The sequence below is a fragment of the Lissotriton vulgaris genome, chromosome 2_1, assembly GCF_964263255.1.
Source record: "Lissotriton vulgaris chromosome 2_1, aLisVul1.2, whole genome shotgun sequence".
NCBI classification, from domain to species: domain Eukaryota; kingdom Metazoa; phylum Chordata; class Amphibia; order Caudata; family Salamandridae; genus Lissotriton; species Lissotriton vulgaris.
The window spans coordinates 564,762,318-564,775,145 of record NC_141687.1 but is presented as its reverse complement, the minus strand read 5'-3'; positions in this window follow the sequence as shown (position 1 = coordinate 564,775,145).

Sequence of the window (12,828 nt, the reverse complement as noted above, 5' to 3'; positions counted from 1 at the left end):
ATTTGTTAGATTGCACTGCTGGTGCTTAATTTATTTGTAATATCCAATGATTAGACCTCTTGGTTAGCTCTCGATGAGTGGTGTAACCGGGTTCCTCATAAATACCATCAGCTGAGTATATACCCATTAGATTAAAATGTCATGGGTGGTACAGATTGAGAGGTTGTTGCATCTATCAATCAATCAATCAATCAAAGACATTTATAGAGCGCACTACTTACCCGTAGGGTCTCAAGGCGCTGGGGGGAGGGGGGTGCCGCTACTGCTCTATGGAGGTTATATGAGGATAAATAAACAAAAAAAAAAGCAATTCCAGTCACACACACAGGCGCAAGTTCAGCAGTGCAGCACGATGTAGAATGAGACACTACTACAAGTACACCCTCCCCTCTGAGGGTGGCAACCTGTGACTCAGACACCGCACACAATAAGCATGCAGTCCGAGTGTCGCACGAGAAAGATGCAGCATGATCGATGAAGCGGCCAACTCTGGGTCCTGCAACCGGTGAATCCTCTCACCATCAATAATATGCCTTATGTGTGTTAAGGTGCCATGATGCAGGGGCCACAATCCTTATATGCGGGCAGTACTTTTGGGGCTCCGCACAAGGCAATCCAGTCTCTAGGCACAATACTTAGGGGCAGATTTACAATAACTGGCGCATCCCTGCATATCAGCAGAGATGCGCCAGTTATTGTGCGCCGCAGCTCTGCCACCCTGGATGCGACACATTTAAAATGTGGCGCACCATGAGGCAAAAACGGCACAGATGCGCATGCATCTGTGCCGTAAAAGCGGCGCATTGCTGGAGTTGCGTCGCAAGCGCGACACAGCTCCAGCAATGCTCTGGGGGCCCTATCTCCACAATGCTGCTTCAATCCTTACGCCTGCTTCAAGCAGGCGCAGGGTTTTGACGCAACATGGGCCCAAAAGTGACTGAGTAAAATCTTGTTGATTTCACTCAGCCACTTTTGGGAGGCGTTCCAATGCCGGATTGCCCCCCCCCCGCAATGGTACGCCTCCTTCTGGCATAGGGCTTTACAAAGTGACGCATCTGGGAGATGTGTCACGTTGTAAATACCCCCCACCATGGCGCATCTTTTGCACCGCCGCTGCGTCACAAAAGTGATGCAACGGTGGCGTAAAAGAGGCGCAAGGGGCTTGTAAATCTGCCCCTAGGTTCCACACTCATGCCGTTCTGCAAGTTCGGATCCAGCAGACGATATGGGCTCTTAAGAGGGCACTGCTCTCCAGGTTTCACAAGTAGACAATGTGGGTCTCTTGCAGTAGGCCTTTGATGCCCCATATGCCTCCACAAGAGAACAGGGGACAAGACAACGAGCCTTTGGAGAGCACACTTTAGGGTGCGACACAGCACCAGGTAGTCAGCCCAGGTCAGCCACTATTCAGGCAGGGTGCATGGTCCCTTCTAGTGGCAGTAATCCTCTTTGTGCACAACAGATTCCTCTGGCAGTGTGCATTATGCAGTTCCTGGATCTCTGGTCCCACATCCCCGCAACTGTATCGCTCACCTGCTAAAGTAAGGCATTAGTAGTAATACTGTAGTGTGCCTTTGAAGTTGTGGGTGTTTTCCCTTGGAACCACAGATGTCTCCCTTAAATTTCAGTCCTGTCTGCCATGGAGCTGTGGAATGCAGATCGTAAGCTTTAGTGGAGCCATGATCTGGCTCCCAGAGGCCAAGTGTCAAAACGTCTTCCTCCAATCTATCCAGCCAGGCCCTCCAATGGCAGAGGTCTGTCGTTGAAGTTTCATGCCCAGTGTTTATAGCTGTCTCTTTTCTTTTTTACATTTTTTTAAATTAATTATTTTTTATTTACCCCGAGAGGAACAAATAATCAAAATACATTATCCAGACAATTATGAATAAATACCAATGGTGAGAGAACTGTTGAGCTTGGTTCAAAAATGATAGCGTGACCAACAAATTTCATAAATATTTACATTCAGTAGCTACTTGTTTTTGGGGGTACCAGAACGGGCTTTCCCTGATTTAGACAACTGAAAATTATAGAGATTATAAGTTAAGGTAAAAGGTAAAAGTACAGCCATTTCTGTCCGTACAGAATATTCTGAACATGGGTTAGTGAGTTACTTAAAACATATAGGTCTGCTATATATCCGGGCCGACATCGGGAACCAGATTTTCTCCCCCAACTTCCTGGCCTGCCTGCCTGCCCTTGCAAGCATAAAGTGTGGTCTCTTGAATATATATTCCCAGCAATTGGGCTGGCCAGGCCAGGAACGAGCTGGGTTCTGGGTCCTTCCATCTGTCAGCGGTTAACAGTCTAGCAACCGCTACTCATATTAAAGAAAATAGGTCTTGGTTGTATCTAGGCTGCTGCTGTTATCATGGGCTAAAATCATCATGGTAGGGCTAAGGCCAATCCTTCACCCAAGTAGTCTTTCCCAAAATGACTCCAGATCGTTCTTCAGGGAAGTTAGCGTGTCACAGCTGTGCAACATATGAACAGGAGCGGCTGGGCCATCCCCACACCTGGGACCTTTATCATATATCCTTTTTTGCCCACCAAACAGCTTAGCCTGGGTAAAATAGAGGTTACATTTTTTTTAGTGTTATGACTCAAATCTTGTGGACTGAAAGGTTTTTGCAGCTTGTGCAATTACCTTATCCATATCAACATCGGGTTTGCCTAGCCTCCTAGGCCAATCTACTTCGATCTTTTTGGGATCGTCCAGAATGTTGTCACGCTATAGATATTACTTATTTTGCTATCTGCGTGGGCCGTAGCCTCCAGAAGAATGATTCTATCCAAGGATATGTCCTCCCTGCGGTTATTAAAAAATTCCTTAATTTGCACATATTTAAAATATGAGCTGTCTGGGATTCCATACCCTTGCTGCAGGTGTGTAAAAAGACAGATTTGATTTAACGAAACGCCGTGAGGGGAACGGCTCATCCTTACCTTCTTTGCTGCCCGCTCTCAAGTCGCCAGGTTGCCAGTTGCCATGAGGAAACGGCTGGGCGCTCCTGGGCAACGCCGTGAGGGGAACGGCTTCATTGGATCCCTGACTTTGCCGGGTAAACCACATCCCCCAGCAGCCCCCAGTACCGCAGCTGTGACGCGGTACCGGGCGCGCCATTCAAAATCCAGACGCCACACCGCAGCGCGGGTTTCAAGAAACGCCGTGAGGGGAACGGCTCATCCTTACCTTCTTTGCTGCCCGCTCTCAAGTCGCCAGGTTGCTGGTCGCCGTAATAAAACGGCTGGGCACTCCAGGGCAACGCCGTGAGGGGAACGGCTCCATTGAATCCCTGACTTTGCCGGGTAAACCACATCCCCCAGCAGCCCCCAGTACCGCAGCTGTGACGCGTACCCGCCGTGCCATTCAAAATCCAGGCGCCACACCGCAGCAGGGGTTTCACGAAATGTCGTGAGGGGAACGGCTCATCCTTACCTTATTTGCTTCTCGCTCTTAAGTCGCCAGGTTGCTGGTCGCCGTGAGGAAACGGCTGGGCGCCCCAGGGCAACGCCGTGAAGGGAACGGCTCCATTGGATCCCTGACTTTACTGGGCAAACCACATCCCCCAGAAGCCCCCAGTACCGCATCTGTGACGCGGTACCGGCCTCGCCATTCAAAATCCAGGTGCACACCACAGTGCGGGTTTCACGAAATGCTGTGAGGGGATTGGCTCATCCTTACCCTCTTTGCTTCCCGCTCTCAAGTCGCCAGGTTGCCGGTCGCCGTGAAGAAACCGCTGGGCGCTCCAGGGCAATGCCGTGAGGGCAACGACTCCATTGGATCCCTGACTTTGCCGGGTAAACCACATCCCCCAGCAGCCCCCAGTACTGCAGCTGTGATGCGGTACCGGCCGCGCCATTCAAAATCCAGGGGCCACACCACAGCGCGGGTTTCACGAAATGCTGTGAGAGGAACGGCTCATCCTTACCTTCTTTGCTGTCGCTCTCAAGTCGCCAGGTTGCCGGTCGCCGTGAGGAAACGGCTGTGCGCTCCAGGGCAATGCCGTGAGGGGAACGGCTCCATTGGATCCCTGACTTTGCCGGGTAAACCACATCCCCCAGCAGCCCCCAGTACCGCAGCTGTGACGAGGTACCAGCCGCGCCATTCAAAATCCAGGCACCACACCACAGCGCGGGTTTCATGAAACGCCGTGAGGGGAATGGCTCATTCTTACCTTCTTTGCTGCTCGCTCTCAAGTCGCCAGGTTGCCGGTCGCCGTGAGGAAACGGCTGGGCGCTCCAGGGCAACGCCGTGAGGGAAACGGCTCCATTGGATCCCTGACTTTGCCGAGTAAACCACATCCCCCAGCAGCCCCTAGTACCACAGCTGTGACGCCGTACCAGCCGCACCATTCAAAATCCAGGCGCCACACCGCAACGCGGGACGCGCGCGGGCGGCGCCCAGGCAAAGCTCAGGATTAGGGCGGGCACGTCCTAGCCTGTCATAGCCAGGAAGAGGCAGGGCAGGGCCCCCCTCTGTCAACCAGGACCCCAATCAGTATACAGAACTAGGCGAAAGGTGTTGCGCCTAACAGTCCTGCGTCTATCCTGAACTGTGAGTGACTGGAGACCTAGAATATTTTCTTCAACTCTCTCCTGACCTTGGTGACTGTTATCCCTAATTGCAATTTACACGTTAATACCATTGTTGCTGCTATTATCCCTCGACTCATTACCCTTTTTATACTCTTTACTGGTTTTTAATCATTTTTGTTTCCATTTTAATATTGTATGTTTTGATACTGTGGGATTACGAATAACTGTGCAATATATCCGTATTGTTTAGCACATGTCACTTTATTTAAGGTCTATTTACTTTGCACTTCATTACTAGTGGGTCGCTCAAAACACCAAGCTCCAACATACTGAGTCTGCTTTTGCGGCGGATTAATTTATATCTTGTAGCACGTGTCACTTTAAAGTCAACCTATATTGCTCCTTATTCTTAATGGTGACACTTTAGCATATTGTAGGTTCTGATTTTGTGGGATTTCGAATTACTGTACGATACATTTGTACTGTTATAGCACATGCCACTTTATTAAAGGTTTATTTACCTTGCATTTTATCCCTAGTGGGTTGCTCAAAACACTAAGCTCTAGCATAGTGAGTCCGCTTTTGCGGCAGATTTATTTATACTGTGCAGCACGTGTCACTTTAAAGCCAACCTACATTACATTTTATTCTGAGTGGTGACACCTTATAGCAAGAGACCTGTAAAGGGGGCACATTTTTGCCAAGCAAGGACTTAAGGTCCCAAGACCCTATGAGGTTCACATCAACTGTTGTGTACTATCCCCCTCCCAACTCCACTTGTAGTCGCTACATAACACCTGGGTAGCCACTATCCATTTCCTTGTTGACGCTCTTATAAGGCCAATTTTGTTTCTTCCTTTTGTACAGTCCTATCTGTTTGTAATATCATGGCAAGGAGGAAGACTGTCAAGCCACTCGATGACAAATCATGCACTACGATTGACTCATAATTTCCTCCCAGAAGAAATAGACCGAACTGAGAGGCGTCTGTCCATAGGTTCTAGCTATATGGGGGGGTAGGGTGTTGATATATCAATTACTAAAATATAGTTGACATAAATATAGTTGTAAAAATATTGTTTACAAAAATATCGACACCCTATACTTAAACAGGTAAGTACATAAATATCTACTCAAAAATATCGTTGTAATAAATATAGATGTAAAAAATATCGACTTTTTAAATTAATTAAAATTACATTAAATAATAAATAAATATAAGTACTATTAACAAAATACATTACATTACTTTTATTTTTTAACTATTTAAAACAAATTAACTACACTTTTTCATTATAAACTTAATACATGTGTACATATACATATATTTAACACAGTACTTTATATAACAACAATATTACATACATATAATTAAAATATACAATATAATATTAGTTAAAACATTTGATAGCGTAGGTGTAAAAATTACTATTCCCACTCCAGAGGGTGCAACAGTAGGGAAAGCATTGGATAGCGTAGGGGTAAAAATTACTATTCCCACTCCAGAGAGTGCAACAGTAGGGAAAGCGTTGGATAGCATAGGGGTAAACATTACTATTCCCACTCCAGAGGGTGCAACAGTAGGGAAAGCGTTGGATAGCGTAGGAGTAAAAATTACTATTCCCACTCCAGAGGGTGCAACAGTAGGGAAAGCGTTGGATAGCGTAGGGGGAAAAATTACTATTCCCACTCCAGAGGGTGCAATTAATTAACTATTATTTATTACACTATTTATATTCTTTTAAAACATTAATTAATGTATTATTTTATTATATTTAAATTACTTCCCACCCTACTACCGTATAAACCCACAACCCGCTACGGAACTATTAATACTAAATTCAACATAAAATACATTATTAACTAATAAAATACTACAAAAAATACTACTTTCACAACAAATACTCATTAAAAGCACTACATTACTTATAATTATTTAAAAAATGATATTTTTGTAAACTATGTTTTTGTAAACGATATTTATTACAACTATATTAATGTTATCGATATTACTTACCTGTCTGTCGATATTCTGGTCAGACTATATTTTTGTCTTCGATATTTCTTCCTGTAGATATTTTTGCAGCGATATTTATGTTAGTCGATATTTTTACGACGATATTCCCGTTCTGTACCATATGGGGGAGAACAGGGGAACGAGGTCAGGGCCCCTACTGGTCCCTCCAGCGAGACTGGATCTAATAAATCGATCAATAATTCATTGCTAGTCGAGGAGTTGGGCCTGGATGCCATTAATGCGTGAGGGATCAGTGGGGACCTTACCCAAATATCTTTGACCCCTACCTTGACCATCCCTGAAAGCCCCCAGCTACTGGAAAAGACCAGGCGACGCAGAAAAAATACCCTAGAACAGGGGAACTCCAATTCCAACCCTAAGACAAAAAACGATAAAAAGAGTACTTATAGCCTCTGCAGCCAAACACCTAAAGAAGCTAAAACCAAGAATAGACAAAATAATTCTGTCTTTAAGACGCTTAAGCTACCGCTTGGCCAGCCCCTCAGTAGAACCGATGCTGACAGTACTTAGGGCAAAACTCATTCCCTCCATTACGTACGGCCACATTGCCTACCCTAGTGCACTCGAGAAAGTGGTCAACGCCGCCCAGGCGAAATCGTATAAGATGGTGCTACAGGCCCCTAGACAGGCCAGGAACAACAGGCTAAGGCTAGAAAAAGGCCTGAAACGACCAGAGTTGGTACTACTGGTGGACCTGATAAAATACTCCATCAGAGCACTGAAAGCTCCCGATAACACCCTATAGCACTTCTTAAAGACTATATTTGGTGAAGAGGGCTCCCCATGGCACTCCAAGGTGGCGCAAGGCATTGACTTATTGAAAATCGAGGGTAAGAGCTTGCCCCTTCACGAAATTCCATACTCTGCCTGGGCCCAAGCCGTAAAGCGCCAAGTCCAGACCATCTCGTTCGAGCTTGATCTCTTATCGCTTCAGCACAATCCATTAACTCTGGCCCTGGATAAGTCTTACATTACTGGCAAACCCCAACCATACCTGCAAGATGCAATAACAACCCATGCGAGAAAGAAAATCCTGTACCTGCGCCTCTTGGCCCTCATGATCACGGACTTCAACTCAAAATGGGCACGAATAGATGGTGCCATCGCCTGCCGATTATGCAACTACCGCAGAGAGTCTTGGTTACACCTGCTGTGTTGCTGTACAAAGTTGGTTAGCGACCGACATCATTTGATCCGCCCGGCCTTACGGAATCTAGGCCATAGAACATGCAGAGAGGCCTTGGACTGGTGCTTCTCAGAAACTACGACCTGTCTATTAGCTAGGGTCGGCAAGTTCACCCACCAAGTCAAAAGGGCACTCGACCTCCATCAAAAGGCCACAGATACTAAGGGTCCCTACACTGTGTAAGGAGCGCCATCTGGAGCCCTATCGATGTCAGCTTACAGTTAACTTAGGGAGTTTCCGTAAAGTAACTGGATCTACTGGACCCAGAAATTAAATCAGGGTTAGACAGGGGTCCAATAAAGAACCCATCCACTGTGAAGTGGCTGTGCAGTGTGAATGACCATGCCGAACTTCCACACTTCCCCTAGAAGAACCCATCCACTGTTAACTGGCTGTGCAGTGTGAATGACTATGCCGAACTTCCACACTTCCCCTAGACTCTAGAAGGCTGAAGTTAAGGAACATACAAAACCCTTTCTTCTTTTAATAATACTTTGATTGGACAAAAGTGGTAAAAACAGTCAGTACGCTATCTTAAAATTGTACATATGGTTTTACTGGGAGATGGGCCTGCCGGGAGGGGGGGTGGGGGGGCGTTTCTTGTGTTTTATACTGTAAAGATTTTAAGTAATCGCACAGTTTAATACAATTTGAGTACTTATATTGGGAAACCAGGTCTGCCTGCTGATCATTTGATTAGAATAGACCCTGTACCGCAATATTTAAGATTAGCGACCATTTCTGATAAAGTGATAGAGCTCCTAAGGCCCTTTTATGATAAACTCGATATTTTAGCCAGAGAAATCCATAAGATCAGCGGATTGCTGGATAAAGTCAATGGTAAACTCCAAAATTAGTCAGTTAGGATCCACCAAAAAGATGCTATTATAGGCCCCACCAACTTGATCACTGCCCGGGATAGTGAACCTAGTAATAATTCTAAGGAGCAGATCCCTATTACGGAGGCAGCAAATAGGGAAAAAGATGATAATACAGTAACAGGAAATTTAACTAATAACTATTGACTTGAACCACCCCAGAAGGAGAGAATAGAGACTAAATAAGATAAATCTATTAGATCTGATCCTGTAAAGCCTGATGGTCCAAGAACACCAGCTTATGGGGATAGAAAAATGGCCACGGCTGCAAACTTGCCTCCAGAATGTAGTGCTTATGTCGCAATCTCGGTTAATGTACCCAAACTCCATCCTGGTCAGGTAGAAGAACATGGTTCACTTTTGAACAAAGTAGTGTTTTGATTGATCAATAATTGTGGCTATCCAATGGAAGGGGAAAGTCAGATTTTGACAACAGGTAGAGTGGGCTGGATTGGGCCCCTAAAAAAATGCTTTGATGGAGATCGTATCATTATTAACTTCAGGTCCCCAAGGTGGGCAAATAATACACTTAAAAATGGACCACCTCCTTCACCCCGGGAATACAATACCACTTTTCTCCCTCTAGGGTATTTTTATAGACATCTAATGGCGACACACGGAAATGGTAGCTGGCCTATAAATGGATCTTTACTAGCCCCCTCCCTGTTTTCCCCCTTACCCAATTTTGCTATCCCAGTAGCCAACAGATACCAGGCTCTGAGTAATCTGGATACCAATGATTGACGTGAGGGACCTATACAGTCTAGCCAGGTAGCATGGGAAAAATATGTACCCAAAAGCATTGTAATGGGAAATTTTAATGACAAAAACTTAATTGGAAAATTTGATCTAAGCATGACAGAGCAGGGTGGGATGCTACCTACAAATGCAATATGGATACCTACCACCCCTAGTGATTTAGAATGTATTACAGTAGAACCAATTCCCACTAGTGAAGAAGTGGGGCATGAAGTACCCTCTCAGGAAATTTACGAAGCAAATATGGGCAAAGGGTATCAAGTTACCACCTGGAATATCGCTGGTTTTAAAAATAAAATAGGTACACCATCATGGTCTGATTATATCTTGGCCCAACATGATATTAAATGCCTACAGGAGACGTGGTGTATTGAACCAATTTATGTAGAGGGTTTAACCTCCCATTGGCTCCCAGCTAAGGCTTCCCATTCTGGTAGAGCAAAGGGTGGTCTTTTGATCTTGTTTTCCACCAACTTGAATAAATGTAAAATTAAATGTTGCACTGAGGTTGGTACCCATGCCAGATTATGTGGCTGGCATCTTCCATGGGTAAAGATGTCATTTTGATCAATTTTTATAATAATGTGTTTTACTCTGTATGCAGTTCAATTGTCCACGCCCTGGAAAGGGAACTTGAGAAGCTGACTAGTACCATTAGGAAGTCGATTATTATTCTCTGGGTTGGCGATTTTAATGTTCAAGTATGCCCACTGTCTCTGACTAAAGTTTGCGGGCCCAGGAGGGGGGATTTTGACGATGACTGTTATATGCACTTCCCCCATTGTGAATATGGCACGGCTTTAAATAGTCTTATTGCTAAATTGGATTTAGAATTACTGTACTGTGCCACTGATAAACATAACATGAAATGTCCTACATTCACAGGCAGAAATGCAATGTCAATATCGATCACATTATAATTTCGAGTAACAGTGTACATTTATTCTCACTACCATGGATAATGGATCAACCAACAAGTGACCATAATAGTATTTCCCTCTACTTACTATGTTGGGGTTTTAAAAATTTAACTGGTGCCTCTCACAGCCCGTGTATTGCCCCCACTAGACCGAATGGTGTCTGGATAAAACGGGCCGGTTTGGACCCATCTAAAATCCAGCATGATGTTATTACTCAATGCCAGAATGAAGTCCAAGTTTGCTTGGGGGATGAGGTTGACCCACTATTGATGCTTGATAATTTCACTAAGATCAATAACATTGTGGAGAGCCTTTTGTCGAAACCAGTCCACGGAAAAAAAAAACTTAAGGTGGACTGGTTTGATGATAATTGCACAGCGGCTCTACGTCGACTCAAACAAGCCCTGGGGTGTAACCCAAGAAATCCGGATATAATTAAGGCTCTACGTGCAGAATATGTTTTAGCCCTAAAAACCAGAAAATTGGAACTTCAAGAAATAGCCTGGGAAGATCTATGCCAGGCAGCAGACACAAAAAATAGTAAACTGTTGTGGGATACTGTTAATAGTACCTTTTTAAAGGATGATCATATACCAGAACTTAATTCCTATATTAACTGCAATTCCTGGGTAGCTCATATTTCAAAAATGTTTAATCCAATTGATAGAGATGTCCCATCCACCTTGCTTAATCAAAACCTTGTTGACTGGCCAATAATACTTCTGTCAATTAGTATAGAGGAGGTAACTGAGGGTATAATTAGTAGTAAGGGGGGTAAGGCACCGGGAACCGATGGGGTCCCGATAGACCTTTATAAAAAAGAAATGGTTCTATGGCCCCCGCTTTTAACTAGTGTTTTTAATGCCGCTGTTGAGAACCAATTTCCATCATCATGGGGCCAGTCAATTATAATACCAATTCATAAGAAAGGAGTAAAAACTGCTGTCTGTAATTACCGTCCAATCTCCTTATTGGACTCCTCTATAAAGATCATGAGTAGGGTCATGCTATTAAGATTAGAAGCCTGGGTTGCAGAGAAGTCGGTCCTCACGCAAGTAGAATATGGAGTCACAAAAACAGTTGGCACACTAGAGCAGTGTGTCAAGCTGGATCTTTTGATCGGCAAGTATACCCTAGCTAAGGAGAGCAACTTATATTTATGTTTTTCTGACCTTAGCAGTGCTTTTGATTTGGTAGACCATTCTATTTTATAGCCCATATTGCTAGAAATGGGTGCTCCCAAAGAGATAATATATTCTCTGGCAAGATTATACGGGGAGTTGTCAAGTAAGGTGCGGTACGGTCACTTAGGCGAATATACCCCCTGTGTCCTAGCCCCACTACTCTTTTCATTGTTTATCAATGAAGTAGACACAGCCCTGAAACTGTCTGAGTCGGATGCATCGAGGGTGGATGGGAATCCTGTCCCAGTCCTTTTATACGCTGATGATGCGGTTTTACTTTCTCGCACCCCCATTGGGTTACAGCGTCTTATTGATAATTTTACTGTTTTTAATACCAAAAGAAAGCTTTTAATTAATAAATCAAAAACTTTTGTTATTGCTTGTGGTAGGAATCCTATAACATTCAGATCTTACTATATTGAAGGTTCTACGGTCCAGGTAGTCAAAACATTCTGTTACTTAGGTATTACATTTGCAGGGAATAGGTCATGGGCTCAGAACAGGAAAATACTAAGCATGGGTGGATTTTGTGGATTCGCAATCCGCGAATTTGCGGATTTGAATTTGCGGATTTGAATTTGCGGATTGCGAAAATCCGCAAAATCCGCGAATCCTCGCGGATTTTTTTTTGTGTGTTCGCACAGGTTTCTGCAAGTTCGCAAGGGTTTTGTGCAATTTCGCAAATTGCGAACTTACTTGTCGGGTCGCCAGTTTTGCGAACTTGTTGTTTCTACGTGCCCAGCCTGTTTGCAAGCCTTTCTTCATCACTGCCACCCTCTGTAACCACTAGCACTCTCTTTGTTCACCCATGCCACCCTCTGGCTCACCCATGTCACCCTCTGTGTCATCACAGCACCCTCTGGTTTACCAGTGTACATTATTGGGGCAAAGCAAAGCACTGCCATCCTCTGTCAACACTGGCACTCTGGTTCACCCATGCCACCCTCTGGCTGGCACACCCATGCCACCCTCGGTGTCATCAGAGCACCCTCTGGTTGACCAGTGAGTGTATATTATTGTGGCAAAGCAAAGCAGCAAAGCACACCTGCTAAGTGCTTTAAGTTTAGCAAAATAAAATTAGAACAACACCTGCCCTGCCCCAACTGACATTAATGAAGGCTGGCACCTGCTTGTCTGCTCCCTTTCCTTTCCTTTTCCTGTTTGTTGCAATTTTTTTTTTTTTAACAGGAACCTAACCGAATTCTGGAGGGCCCCTTCAGGAAGCACTACAGGGAATGGTTACAAATGATGAGGTTAAACTTTTGCACCTGCTCATAGCTTTTGTTTTTGCAAAAATCGTTTTTCTGTAATTTCGCGCTATTCG